Source organism: Ciona robusta, chromosome 9, assembly GCF_009617815.1.
Source record: "Ciona robusta chromosome 9, ASM961781v2".
Classification (NCBI taxonomy): Eukaryota; Metazoa; Chordata; class Ascidiacea; order Phlebobranchia; family Cionidae; genus Ciona; species Ciona robusta.
In genome coordinates, this window is record NC_143243.1 from 3987899 (window position 1) to 4002096 (window position 14198).

General features: G+C 35.7%; 15 non-coding genes across 15 annotated transcripts; 2 read left to right on the forward strand and 13 right to left on the reverse strand.

Moving 5' to 3' along the window:
* Window positions 1–21: 21 nt before the first annotated feature.
* Window positions 22–93, reverse strand: Trnac-gca (transfer RNA cysteine (anticodon GCA)). Its single transcript has one exon. It is a non-coding gene; the product is annotated as a tRNA-Cys (tRNA).
* Window positions 94–1368: 1275 nt separating this feature from the next.
* On the reverse strand, window positions 1369–1440 carry Trnac-gca (transfer RNA cysteine (anticodon GCA)). Its single transcript has one exon. It is a non-coding gene; the product is annotated as a tRNA-Cys (tRNA).
* A 270-nt stretch (window positions 1441–1710) lies between these two features.
* On the reverse strand, window positions 1711–1782 carry Trnac-gca (transfer RNA cysteine (anticodon GCA)). The gene has a single exon. It is a non-coding gene; the product is annotated as a tRNA-Cys (tRNA).
* A 1277-nt stretch (window positions 1783–3059) lies between these two features.
* On the reverse strand, window positions 3060–3131 carry Trnac-gca (transfer RNA cysteine (anticodon GCA)). The gene has a single exon. It is a non-coding gene; the product is annotated as a tRNA-Cys (tRNA).
* A 270-nt stretch (window positions 3132–3401) lies between these two features.
* Window positions 3402–3473, reverse strand: Trnac-gca (transfer RNA cysteine (anticodon GCA)). The gene has a single exon. It is a non-coding gene; the product is annotated as a tRNA-Cys (tRNA).
* A 1262-nt stretch (window positions 3474–4735) lies between these two features.
* Window positions 4736–4807, reverse strand: Trnac-gca (transfer RNA cysteine (anticodon GCA)). Its single transcript has one exon. It is a non-coding gene; the product is annotated as a tRNA-Cys (tRNA).
* Window positions 4808–6066: 1259 nt separating this feature from the next.
* On the reverse strand, window positions 6067–6138 carry Trnac-gca (transfer RNA cysteine (anticodon GCA)). The gene has a single exon. It is a non-coding gene; the product is annotated as a tRNA-Cys (tRNA).
* Window positions 6139–7414: 1276 nt separating this feature from the next.
* Window positions 7415–7486, reverse strand: Trnac-gca (transfer RNA cysteine (anticodon GCA)). Its single transcript has one exon. It is a non-coding gene; the product is annotated as a tRNA-Cys (tRNA).
* A 270-nt stretch (window positions 7487–7756) lies between these two features.
* On the reverse strand, window positions 7757–7828 carry Trnac-gca (transfer RNA cysteine (anticodon GCA)). Its single transcript has one exon. It is a non-coding gene; the product is annotated as a tRNA-Cys (tRNA).
* Window positions 7829–9643: 1815 nt separating this feature from the next.
* On the reverse strand, window positions 9644–9715 carry Trnac-gca (transfer RNA cysteine (anticodon GCA)). The gene has a single exon. It is a non-coding gene; the product is annotated as a tRNA-Cys (tRNA).
* Window positions 9716–10991: 1276 nt separating this feature from the next.
* Trnac-gca (transfer RNA cysteine (anticodon GCA)) lies at window positions 10992–11063 on the reverse strand. Its single transcript has one exon. It is a non-coding gene; the product is annotated as a tRNA-Cys (tRNA).
* Window positions 11064–11333: 270 nt separating this feature from the next.
* Trnac-gca (transfer RNA cysteine (anticodon GCA)) lies at window positions 11334–11405 on the reverse strand. The gene has a single exon. It is a non-coding gene; the product is annotated as a tRNA-Cys (tRNA).
* Window positions 11406–11996: 591 nt separating this feature from the next.
* Trnar-ucg (transfer RNA arginine (anticodon UCG)) lies at window positions 11997–12069 on the forward strand. The gene has a single exon. It is a non-coding gene; the product is annotated as a tRNA-Arg (tRNA).
* Window positions 12070–13220: 1151 nt separating this feature from the next.
* On the forward strand, window positions 13221–13293 carry Trnar-ucg (transfer RNA arginine (anticodon UCG)). Its single transcript has one exon. It is a non-coding gene; the product is annotated as a tRNA-Arg (tRNA).
* Window positions 13294–13892: 599 nt separating this feature from the next.
* Trnac-gca (transfer RNA cysteine (anticodon GCA)) lies at window positions 13893–13964 on the reverse strand. The gene has a single exon. It is a non-coding gene; the product is annotated as a tRNA-Cys (tRNA).
* Between the last annotated feature and the right edge of the window lie 234 nt (window positions 13965–14198).

The following is a 14198-nucleotide window of genomic DNA, read 5'->3' on the forward strand; positions in this document are numbered from 1 at the left end:
ATAATAAATGGACAATAATAAAGGGGACACCCGGATTTGAACCAGGGACCTCTCGATCTGCAGTCGAATGCTCTACTACTGAGCTATATCCCCACACATTGCAAGTTATACAAACATATATACAATCACTTTCCTATTTTAAAGTGTATATTTCATGCGGTATTATAATTGTACTTTCTTTTAATTCTAAAATCGTGTTTATCGTCTAAAAAACGAATCACCATTCCGAGCACATAACAGAAATCTGAAATAAAACCGGTGACGTAGTCTCTTAACACAAATTATTTTATATTTTAACAAAGTGTTCCAATAGCTTTAAATGAAATTGTATGGACAGATCAGCTGCAAAGTCTGCAACGAAATACGGACGAGGTACTAGTTTTACATGAAGTTACACAACCATATAAATACAAATCGTTTATTTAAATTAGCACTCTTACAATTTACACCAGTGCATTTCGTCAGCCGCATAGCCTAATGAATAAGGCGTCTGACATCGAATCTGAAGACTGGGGGTTCGAGTCCTTCGGTGGTCAATTAGTATTTGTTTAATGTACAACTACATGAAAAAAAAGTGGAAAATCATTTTAAACAAAAATAACAAATGTATGTATGATAAAAATGAATTCAACTCCAAAGCAATTGGGCTAGATAGAAAGCGGACTTCAGTGTTTTTCTGCAATGGCCGCATGGCCCAGTGGATAAGGCGTATGACATCGAATCAGAAGATTGAGGGTTGTAGTCCCTATGCGGTCAATCTTGTTTTGTTTAGAATTGTCCAATCAGAAGATTGAGTACTCGAGTCCCTCTCTGTTCAATACTGGTTCATTTAATGTACAACTATACGAATAAGTAAAGTGGATATATAATTTTAAACAAAAAAAAACAAATCTCTTGATCATGTTAATACCACACAAATTAATTCAAATCCAACGAAATTAGGTTGGATAGAAAGCGAACTGTAGAGTTGCAGAACTATGGTCGCATGGCCCATAGATACGCCGTCTGACTGCGAATCAGAAGATTGATGGTTCGAGTTCCTGTGTTGGTCATGGTTGTTGTTTAATGTCAAATTCCAATTTTAAACCACATTGTATTAAAAAGGTAACTAATATTCAAATCCCTTGCACTTCTGTTGCGTATAGTATAGTGACCTATCTGCGGTGCATTCGTGCGTGTGCGTGGCCCAATGGATTTTGGTTTTAAGTTCGCTAACGCTTAAATTTGTACAGAAAAATAAAGGTAATCACACTTTCAAAGCGAGTAATCAGCTGTTTAAAACTTTTCAATAGTACGTTATGCGAATCGAAATCGTTCAAAGTAAATTTCGGATATAATAAATGGACAATAATAAAGGGACAATAATAAAGGGGACACCCGGATTTTAACCAGGGACATCTCGATCTGCAGTCGAATGCTCTACCACTGAGCTATATCCCCACACGTAGCAAAGTAAACAGACATATGAACAATAACTCTCCTATTTTAAAGTGTATATTTTATGCGGTATTATCTGCGGTGCATTGGTGCGTGTGCGTGGCCCAATAGATTTTGGTTTTAAGTTCCCCAACGCTTAATTTTGTACAGAAATAATAAAGGTAATCACACTTTCAAACCGAGTAATCAGTTGTTTAAAACTTTGCACTAGTACGTTATGCGAATCGAAAACGTTCGCAGTAAATTTTGAATATAATAAATGAGCAACAATAAAGGGGACACCCGGATTTGAACTAGGGACCTCTCGATCTGCAGTCGAATGCTTTACCACTGAGCTATATCCCCACAAGTAGCAAGGAATGCAGATATATATACAATAACTTTCCTATTTTAAAGTGTATATTTCATGCGGTATTATAATTGCACTTTAGTTTGAATTCTAGAATTGTGTTTATCGTCCAAAAACGAATCACCATTCCGAGGACATATCAGAAATCCGAAATAAAACCGGTGACGTAGTCTCATAACTCAAATTATTTTATATTTTAACAAAGTGTTCCAATAGCTTTAAACGAAATTGTATGGACAGATCAGCTTCAAAGTCCGCAACGAAATACGGACGAGGTACTAGTTTTACAAAAAGTTAAACAACCATATAAATACGAATCGTTTGTTTAAATTAGCACTCTTACAATTTACACCAGTGCATTTCGTCAGCCGCATAGCCTAATGAATAAGGCGTCTGCCATCGAAACTGAAGACTGACGGTTCGAGTCCTTCGGTGGACAATTAGTATTTGTTTAATGTACAACTACATGAAAAAAAAAGTGGAAAATCATTTTAAACAAAAATAACAAATGTATGTATGATAAAAATGAATTCAACTCCAAAGCAATTGGGCTAGATAGAAAGAGGACTTCAGTGTTTTTCTGCAAAGGCCGCATGGCCCAGTGGATAAGGCGTCTGACATCGAATCAGAAGATTGAGGGTTCTAGTCCCTATGCGGTCAATTTTGTTTTGTTTAGAATTGTCCAATCAGAAGATTGAGTACTCGAGTCCCTCTCTGTTCAATACTGGTTCATTTAATGTACAACTATACGAATAAGAAAAGTGGATATATAATTTTAAACAAAAAAAAACAAATCTCTTGATCATGTTAATACCATACAAATTAATTCAAATCCAACGAAATTAGGTTAGATAGAAAGCGAACTGTAGAGTTGCAGAACTATGGTCGCATGGCCCAATGGATACGCCGTCTGACTGCGCAACAGAAGATTGATGGTTCGGGTTCCACTGTTGGTCATTGTTGTTGTTTAACGTACAATTCTAATTTTAAACCACATTGTATTAAAAAGGTAACTAATATTCAAATCCTTTGCACTTCTGTTGCGTATAGTATAGTGACCTATCTGCGGTGCATTCGTGCGTGTGCGTGGCCCAATGGATTTTGGTTTTAAGTTCGCTAACGCTTAAATTTGTTCAGAAAAATAAAGGTAATCACACTTTCAAAGCGAGTAATCAGTTGTTTAAAACTTTTCACTAGTACGTTATGCGAATCGAAATCGTTCAAAGTAAATTTCGGATATAATAAATGGACAATAATAAAGGGACAATAATAAAGGGGACACCCGGATTTGAACCAGGGACCTCACGATCTGCAGTCGAATGCTGTACCACTGAGCTATATCCCCACACGTAGCAAGGTAAACAGACATATGAACAATAACTCTCCTATTTTAAAGTGTATATTTTATGCGGTATTATCTGCGGTGCATTGGTGCGTGTGCGAGGCCCAATAGTTTTTGGTTTTAAGTTCCCCAACGCTTAATTTTGTACAGAAATAATAAAGGTAATCACACTTTCAAACCGAGTAATCAGTTGTTTAAAACTTTGCACTAGTACGTTATGCGAATCGAAAACGTTCGCAGTAAATTTTGAATATAATAAATGAGCAACAATAAAGGGGACACCCGGATTTGAACTAGGGACCTCTCGATCTGCAGTCGAATGCTTTACCACTGAGCTATATCCCCACAAGTAGCAAGGAATGCAGATATATATACAATAACTTTCCTATTTTAAAGTGTATATTTCATGCGGTATTATAATTGCACTTTAGTTTGAATTCTAGAATTGTGTTTATCGTCCAAAAACGAATCACCATTCCGAGGACATATCAGAAATCCGAAATAAAACCGGTGACGTAGTCTCATAACTCAAATTATTTTATATTTTAACAAAGTGTTCCAATAGCTTTAAACGAAATTGTATGGACAGATCAGCTTCAAAGTCCGCAACGAAATACGGACGAGGTACTAGTTTTACAAAAAGTTAAACAACCATATAAATACGAATCGTTTGTTTAAATTAGCACTCTTACAATTTACACCAGTGCATTTCGTCAGCCGCATAGCCTAATGAATAAGGCGTCTGCCATCGAAACTGAAGACTGACGGTTCGAGTCCTTCGGTGGACAATTAGTATTTGTTTAATGTACAACTACATGAAAAAAAAAGTGGAAAATCATTTTAAACAAAAATAACAAATGTATGTATGATAAAAATGAATTCAACTCCAAAGCAATTGGGCTAGATAGAAAGAGGACTTCAGTGTTTTTCTGCAAAGGCCGCATGGCCCAGTGGATAAGGCGTCTGACATCGAATCAGAAGATTGAGGGTTCTAGTCCCTATGTGGTCAATTTTGTTTTGTTTAGAATTGTCCAATCAGAAGATTGAGTACTCGAGTCCCTCTCTGTTCAATACTGGTTCATTTAATGTACAAATATACGAATAAGAAAAGTGGATATATAATTTTAAACAAAAAAAACAAATCTCTTGATCGTGTTAATACCATACAAATTAATTCAAATCCAACGAAATTAGGTTAGATAGAAAGCGAACTGTAGAGTTGCATAACTATGGTCGCATGGCCCAATGGATACGCCGTCTGACTGCGCATCAGAAGATTGATGGTTCGGGTTCCAGTGTTGGTCATTGTTGTTGTTTAACGTACAATTTTAATTTTAAACCACATTTTATTAAAAAGGTAACTAATATTCAACTCCTTTGCACTTCTGTTGCGTATAGTATAGTGACCTATCTGCGGTGCATTCGTGCGTGTGCGTGGCGCAATGGATTTTGGTTTTAAGTTCGCCAACGCTTAAATTTGTTCAGAAAAATAAAGGTAATCACACTTTCAAAGCGAGTAATCAGTTGTTTAAAACTTTTCACTAGTACGTTATGCGAATCGAAATCGTTCAAAGTAAATTTCGGATATAATAAATAGACATTAATAAAAGGGACACCCGGATTTGAACCAGGGACCTCACGATCTGCAGTCGAATGCTGTACCACTGAGCTATATCCCCACACGTACCAAGGTAAACAGACATATGAACAATAACTCTCCTATTTTAAAGTGTATATTTTATGCGGTATTATCTGCGGTGCATTGGTGCGTGTGCGAGGCCCAATAGTTTTTGGTTTTAAGTTCCCCAACGCTTAATTTTGTACAGAAATAATAAAGGTAATCACACTTTCAAACCGAGTAATCAGTTGTTTAAAACTTTGCACTAGTACGTTATGCGAATCGAAAACGTTCGCAGTAAATTTTGAATATAACAAATGGACAATAACAAGAGATCACAGATCTAATGAATAAACACGTTTTAAACTAATTAGCATAAGACAGTAGAGTCGGGGAAGATGGGACACCTTTAACACATAATATCCAAATAGCCTAATCGTGTTTTAAACAACTAACAATGGTCTGTGGAAGTCGTGAAGATACGGTTTTATAATTCATTAAATGTTCTCTGTTTACTACCAAATGAAAAGAGAAAACAAAATGAAAAGGTATCCCATCTACCCCCACCCTGCTATATTAGTTAATCCTTTTACTACAACGGTCGACTGGGCTCGATCAAAAACAAATCTGAGGTAACCAACAAAACGGGTTCTAGTCGCCATTGGTGACTGTGGAACAGTAGGCAGAATGTATTTATACATGTATTACAACTAATGAAACTTATGACGTATGAGGATTGAGTGATTGGTAAAGAATATGTGTAAATACGCTTTGTACAACTCCTGTACCATGTGGTTATTGTAAACTTACACTAGTTAACGTCGTCGTCACTTAAAAACGTTTGTTTTCATGAATTTTGACGAACCGTAATCACGCAGTAATTAGGTAATGTTAGAAGTTAATATAAATCATATGATGTTGAATTGAAATAATGTTTCAATTACGATTAATGATAATACGGTATAAGAGTAGTGCATTTAATGCGTCCCCACAAATGCTAATAGTTTGATTCAGTCGTGAATCGTTGTGTGGATACACTTCGTTTCCCGCCAAACTCCAGACAGTGTTTCCGTTATGTAAAGTGAATGAGGAAAGTAATCGTTAATTAATCGCTCATCGTGCGGTTTTAAATCTGAAAATTCTGTCTAAATATGATAAATATATATTACGATTTGACTTCAATCGAGAGATTAAAGAAAAATGCTAGAATTGAGAATTAGGGTAAGTGCGGAAAATAATCACCCTATCAGCAACAACAACAAAGCCAAGAACAACTGTTCGACGAAAAAGGATCTATATGACCACTAACGTATTTAATAAAGGGGACACCCGGATTTGAACTAAGGACCTCTCGATCTGCAGTCGAATGCTCTACCACTGAGCTATATCCCCACAAGTAGGAAGGAATACAGATATATATACAATAACTTTCCTATTTTAAAGTGTATACTTCATGCGGTATTATAATTGCACTTTAGTTTTAATTCTAAAATTGTGTTTATCGGCCAAAAACGAATCACCATTCCGAGCACATATCAGAAATCCGAAATAAAACCTATGACGTAGTCTCATAACTCAATTTATTTTATATGTTAACAAAGTGTTTCAATAGCTTTAAATGAAATTGTATGGACAGATCAGCTTCAAAGTCTGCAACGAAATACGGACGAGGTACTAGTTTTACATAAAGTTACACAACCATATAAATACAAATCGTTTATTTAAATTAGCACTCTTACAATTTACACCAGTGCATTTCGTCAGCCGCATAGCCTAATGAATAAGGCGTCTGACATCGAATCTGAAGACTGGGGGTTCGAGTCCTTCGGTGGTCAATTAGTATTTGTTTAATGTACAACTACATGAAAAAAAAGTGGAAAATCATTTTAAACAAAAATAACAAATGTATGTATGATAAAAATGAATTCAACTCCAAAGCAATTGGGCTAGATAGAAAGCGGACTTAAGTGTTTTTCTGCAAAGGCCGCATGGCCCAGTGGATAAGGCGTCTGACATCGAATCAGAAGATTGAGGGTTCTAGTCCCTATGCGGTCAATTTTGTTTTGTTTAGAATTGTCCAATCAGAAGATTGAGTACTCGAGTCTCTCTCTGTTCAATACTGGTTCATTTAATGTACAACTATACGAATAAGAAAAGTGGATATATAATTTTAAACAAAAAAAAACAAATCTCTTGATCATCTTAATACCATACAAATTAATTCAAATCCAACGAAATTAGGTTAGATAGAAAGCGAACTGTAGAGTTGCAGAACTATGGTCGCATGGCCCAATGGATACGCCGTCTGACTGCGCAACAGAAGATTGATGGTTCGGGTTCCAGTGTTGGTCATTGTTGTTGTTTAACGTACAATTCTAATTTTAAACCACATTGTATTAAAAAGGTAACTAATATTCAAATCCATTGCACTTCTGTTGCGTATAGTATAGTGACCTATCTGCGGTGCATTCGTGCGTGTGCGTGGCCCAATGGATTTTGGTTTTAAGTTCGCTAACGCTTAAATTTGTTCAGAAAAATAAAGGTAATCACACTTTCAAAGCGAGTAATCAGTTGTTTAAAACTTTTCACTAGTACGTTATGCGAATCGAAATCGTTCAAAGTAAATTTCGGATATAATAAATGGACAATAATAAAGGGACAATAATAAAGGGGACACCCGGATTTTTACCAGGGACCTCTCGATCTGCAGTCGAATGCTCTACCACTGAGCTATATCCCCACACGTAGCAAAGTAAACAGACATATGAACAATAACTCTCCTATTTTAAAGTGTATATTTTTTGCGGTATTATCTGCGGTGCATTGGTGCGTGTGCGTGGCCCAATAGATTTTGGTTTTAAGTTCCCCAACGCTTAAATTTGTACAGAAATAATAAAGGTAATCACACTTTCAAACCGAGTAATCAGTTGTTTAAAACTTTGCACTAGTACGTTATGCGAATCGAAAACGTTCGCAGTAAATTTTGAATATAATAAATGAGCAACAATAAAGGGGACATCCGGATTTGAACTAGGGATCTCTCGATCTGCAGTCGAATGCTCTACCACTGAGCTATATCCCCACAAGTAGCTAGGAATGCAGATATATATACTATAACTTTCCTATTTTAAAGTGTATATTTCATGCGGTATTATAATTGCATTTTAGTTTTAATTCTAGAATTGTGTTTATCGTCCAAAAACGAATCACCATTCCGAGGACATATCAGAAATCCGAAATAAAACCGGTGACGTAGTCTCATAACTCAAATTGTTTTATATTTTAACAAAGTGTTCCAATAGCTTTAAACGAAATTGTATGGACAGATCAGCTGCAAAGTCTGCAACGAAATACGGACGAGGTACTAGTTTTACAAAAAGTTAAACAACCATATAAATACGAATCGTTTATTTAAATTAGCACTCTTACAATTTACACCAGTGCATTTCGTCGGCCGCATAGCCTAATGAATAAGGCGTCTGACATCGAATCTGAAGACTGACGGTTCGAGTCCTTCGTTGGTCAATTAGTATTTGTTTAATGTACAACTACATGAAAAAGAAAAGTGGAAGATCATTTTAAACAAAAGTAACAAATGTATGTATGTTAAAAATGAATTCAACTCCAAAGCAATTGGGCTAGATAGAAAGCGGACTTCACTGTTTTATAGCAATGGCCGCATGGCCATTGGATAAGGCGTCTGACTACGAATCTGAAGATTGAGGGTTCTAGTCCCTAAGTGGTCAATTTGTTTTGTTTAGAATTGTCCAATCAGAAGATTGAGTACTCGAGTCCCTCTCTGTTCAATACTGGTTCATTTAATGTACAACTATACGAATAAGAAAAGTGGATATATAATTTTAAACAAAAAAAACAAATCTCTTTCCCTACATAAAATTCAATAACAAGAGATCACAGATCTAATGAATGAACACGTTTTAAACTAATTAGCATAAGACAGTAGAGTCGGGGAAGATGGGACACCTTTAACACATAATATCCAAATAGCCTGATCGTGTTTTAAACAATTAACAATGGTCTGTGGAAGTCGTGAAGATACGGTTTTATAATTCATTAAATGTTCTTTGTTTACTACCAAATGAAAAGAGAAAACAAAATGAAATGGTATCCCATCTACCCCCACCCTGCTATATTAGTTAATCCTTTTACTACAACGGTCGACTGGGCTCGATCAAAAACAAATCTGAGGTAACCAACAAAACGGGTTCTAGTCGCCATTGGTGACTGTGGAACAGTAGGCAGAATGTATTTATACATGTATTACAACTAATGAAACTTATGACGTATGAGGATTGAGTGATTGGTAAAGAATATGTGTAAATACGCTTTGTACAACTCCTGTACCATGTGGTTATTGTAAACTTACACTAGTTAACGTCGTCGTCACTTAAAAACGTTTGTTTTCATGAATTTTGACGAACCGTAATCACGCAGTAATTAGGTAATGTTAGAAGTTAATATTAATCATATGATGTTGAATTAAAATAATGTTTCAATTACGATTAATGATAATACGGTATAAGAGTAGTGCATTTAATGCGTCCCCACAAATGCTAATAGTTTGATTCAGTCGTGAATCGTTGTGTGGATACACTTCGTTTCCCGCCAAACTCCAGACAGTGTTTCCGTTATGTAAAGTGAATGAGGAAAGTAATCGTTAATTAATCGCTCATCGTGCGGTTTTAAATCTGAAAATTCAGTCTAAAAATGATAAATATATATTACGATTTGACTTCAATCGAGAGATTAAAGAAAAATGCTAGAATTGAGAATAAGGGTAAGTGCGGAAAATAATCACCCTATCAGCAACAACAACAAAGCCAAGAACAACTGTTCGACGAAAAAGGATCTATATGACCACTAACGTGTTTAATAAAGGGGACACCCGGATTTCAACTAGGGACCTCTCGATCTGCAGTCGAATGCTCTACCACTGAGCTATATCCCCACAAGTAGCAAGGAATACAGATATATATACAATAACTTTCCTATTTTAAAGTGTATACTTCATGCGGTATTATAATTGCACTTTAGTTTTAATTCTAAAATTGTGTTTATCGGCCAAAAATGAGTCACCATTCCGAGCACATATCAGAAATCCGAAATAAAACCTATGACGTAGTCTCATAACTCAATTTATTTTATATGTTAACAAAGTGTTTCAATAGCTTTAAATGAAATTGTATGGACAGATCAGCTTCAAAGTCTGCAACGAAATACGGACGAGGTACTAGTTTTACATAAAGTTACACAACCATATAAATACAAATCGTTTATTTAAATTAGCACTCTTACAATTTACACCAGTGCATTTCGTCAGCCGCATAGCCTAATGAATAAGGCGTCTGACATCGAATCTGAAGACTGGGGGTTCGAGTCCTTCGGTGGTCAATTAGTATTTGTTTAATGTACAACTACATGAAAAAAAAGTGGAAAATCATTTTAAACAAAAATAACAAATGTATGTATGATAAAAATGAATTCAACTCCAAAGCAATTGGGCTAGATAGAAAGCGGACTTAAGTGTTTTTCTGCAAAGGCCGCATGGCCCAGTGGATAAGGCGTCTGACATCGAATCAGAAGATTGAGGGTTCTAGTCCCTATGCGGTCAATTTTGTTTTGTTTAGAATTGTCCAATCAGAAGATTGAGTACTCGAGTCTCTCTCTGTTCAATACTGGTTCATTTAATGTACAACTATACGAATAAGAAAAGTGGATATATAATTTTAAACAAAAAAAAACAAATCTCTTGATCATCTTAATACCATACAAATTAATTCAAATCCAACGAAATTAGGTTAGATAGAAAGCGAACTGTAGAGTTGCAGAACTATGGTCGCATGGCCCAATGGATACGCCGTCTGACTGCGCAACAGAAGATTGATGGTTCGGGTTCCAGTGTTGGTCATTGTTGTTGTTTAACGTACAATTCTAATTTTAAACCACATTGTATTAAAAAGGTAACTAATATTCAAATCCATTGCACTTCTGTTGCGTATAGTATAGTGACCTATCTGCGGTGCATTCGTGCGTGTGCGTGGCCCAATGGATTTTGGTTTTAAGTTCGCTAACGCTTAAATTTGTTCAGAAAAATAAAGGTAATCACACTTTCAAAGCGAGTAATCAGTTGTTTAAAACTTTTCACTAGTACGTTATGCGAATCGAAATCGTTCAAAGTAAATTTCGGATATAATAAATGGACAATAATAAAGGGACAATAATAAAGGGGACACCCGGATTTTTACCAGGGACCTCTCGATCTGCAGTCGAATGCTCTACCACTGAGCTATATCCCCACACGTAGCAAAGTAAACAGACATATGAACAATAACTCTCCTATTTTAAAGTGTATATTTTTTGCGGTATTATCTGCGGTGCATTGGTGCGTGTGCGTGGCCCAATAGATTTTGGTTTTAAGTTCCCCAACGCTTAAATTTGTACAGAAATAATAAAGGTAATCACACTTTTAAACCGAGTAATCAGTTGTTTAAAACTTTGCACTAGTACGTTATGCGAATCGAAAACGTTCGCAGTAAATTTTGAATATAATAAATGAGCAACAATAAAGGGGACATCCGGATTTGAACTAGGGATCTCTCGATCTGCAGTCGAATGCTCTACCACTGAGCTATATCCCCACAAGTAGCTAGGAATGCAGCTATATATACAATAACTTTCCTATTTTAAAGTGTATATTTCATGCGGTATTATAATTGCATTTTAGTTTTAATTCTAGAATTGTGTTTATCGTCCAAAAACGAATCACCATTCCGAGCACATATCAGAAATCCGAAATAAAACCGGTGACGTAGTCTCATAACTCAAATTATTTTATATTTTAACAAAGTGTTCCAATAGCTTTAAACGAAATTGTATGGACAGATCAGCTGCAAAGTCTGCAACGAAATACGGACGAGGTACTAGTTTTACAAAAAGTTAAACAACCATATAAATACGAATCGTTTATTTAAATTAGCACTCTTACAATTTACACCAGTGCATTTCGTCAGCCGCATAGCCTAATGAATAAGGCGTCTGACATCGAATCTGAAGACTGACGGTTCGAGTCCTTCGGTGGTCAATTAGTATTTGTTTAATGTACAACTACACGAAAAAAAAAGTGAAAAATCATTTTAAACAAAAATAACAAATGTATGTATGATAAAAATGAATTCAACTCCAAAGCAATTGGGCTAGATAGAAAGCGGACTTGAGTGTTTTGCTGCAATGGCCGCATGGCCCAATGGATAAGGCGTCTGACTTCGAATCAGAAGATTGAGGGTTCGAGTCCCTCTGTGGTCAATTTTGTTTTATTTAGAATTGTCCAATCAGAAGATTGAGTACTCGAGTGCCTCTCTGTTCAATACTGGTTCATTTAATGTAGAACTATACGAATAAGAAAAGTGGATATATAATTTTAAACAAAAAAAAACAAATCTCTTGATCATGTTAATACCATACAAATTAATTTAAATCCAACGAAATTCGGTTGGATAGAAAGCGAACTCTAGAGTTGCAGTACTATGGTCGCATGGCCCAATGGATAAGCCGTCTGACTGCGAATCAGAAGATTGATGGTTAGAGTTCCTGTGTTGGTCATGGTTGTTGTTTAATGTACAATTCCAATTTTAAACCACATTGTATTAACAAGGTAACTAATATTCTTTGCACTTCTGTTGCGTATAGTATAGTGACCTACCTGCGGTGCATTCGTGCGTGTGCGTGGCCCAATGGATTTTGGTTTTAAGTTCGCCAACGCTTAAATTTGTACAGAAAAATAAAGGTAATCATACTTTCAAACCGAGTAATCAGTTGTTTAAAAATTTGCACTAGTACGTTATGCGAATCGAAAACGTTCGAAGTAAATGTTGGATATAATAAATAGACAGTAATAAAGGGGACACCCGGATTTGAACCAGGGACCTCTCGATCTTCATTCGAAGGCTCTACCACTCCAGGGACCTCTCGATCTTCATTCGAAGGCTCTACCACTGAGCTACATCCCCACACGTTGCAATTTATACAGACATATATACAATAACTTTCCTATTTTAAAGTATATATTTTTATTGCGGTATTATAATTGTACTTTCTTTTATTTCTAACATCGTGTTTATCGTCTAAAAACAAATCACTATTCCGAGCACATATCAAAAATCAGAAACAAAACCGGTGACATAGTCTTATAACCCAAATTATTTTACATTTTAACAAAGTGTTATGGAATTGTATTGGCAGATCAGCTTCAAAGTCTGCAAGGAAATACGGGCGACGTACGTGTTTTACGTAAAGTTACACAACAATATAAATATTTTTTTTAATGTACAACTACATGAAAAAAAAAGTGGAAAATCATTTTAAACAAAAATAACAAATGTATGTATGATAAAAATGAATTCAACTCCAAAGCAATTGGGCTAGATAGAAAGCGGACTTGAGTGTTTTGCTGCATTGGCCGCATGGCCCAATGGATAAGGCGTTTGACTTCGAATCAGAAGAGTGAGGGTTCGAGTCCCTCTGTGGTCAATTTTGTTTTATTTAGAATTGTCCAATCAGAAGATTGAGTACTCGAGTCCCTCTCTGTTCAATACTGGTTCATTTAATGTACAACTATACGAATAAGAAAAGTGGATATATAATTTTAAACAAAAAAAAACAAATCTCTTGATCATGTTAATACCATACAAATTAATTTAAATCCAACGAAATTGGGTTGGATAGAAAGCGAACTCTAGAGTTGCAGTACTATGGTCGCATGGCCCAATGGATAAGCCGTTTGACTGCGAATCAGAAGATTGATGGTTCGAGTTCCTGTGTTGGTCATGGTTGTTGTATAATGTACAATTCCAATTTTAAACCACATTGTATTAACAAGGTAACTAATATTCCAATCCTTTGCACTTCTGTTGCGTATAGTATAGTGACCTATCTGCGGTGCATTCGTGCGTGTGCGTGGCCCAATGGATTTTGGTTTTAAGTTCGCCAACGCTTAAATTTGTACAGAAAAATGAAGGTAATCATACTTTCAAACCGAGTAATCAGTTGTTTAAAAATTTGCACTAGTACGTTATGCGAATCGAAAACGTTCGAAGTAAATGTTGGGTATAATAAATAGACAGTAATAAAGGGGACACCCGGATTTGAACCAGGGACCTCTCGATCTGCAAACGAATACTCTACCACTGAGCTATATCCCCACACGTTGCAAGTTATACAGACATATATACAATAACTTTCCTATTTTAAAGTGTATATTTCATGCGGTAATATAATTGCATTTTACTTTTAATTCTAAGATTGTGTTTATCGTCAAAAAAACGAATCACCATTCCGAGCACATATCAAAAATCAGAAACAAAACCGGTGACATAGTCTCATATCCCAAATTATTTACATTTTAACAAAGTGTTCCAATAGCTTTAAATGAAATT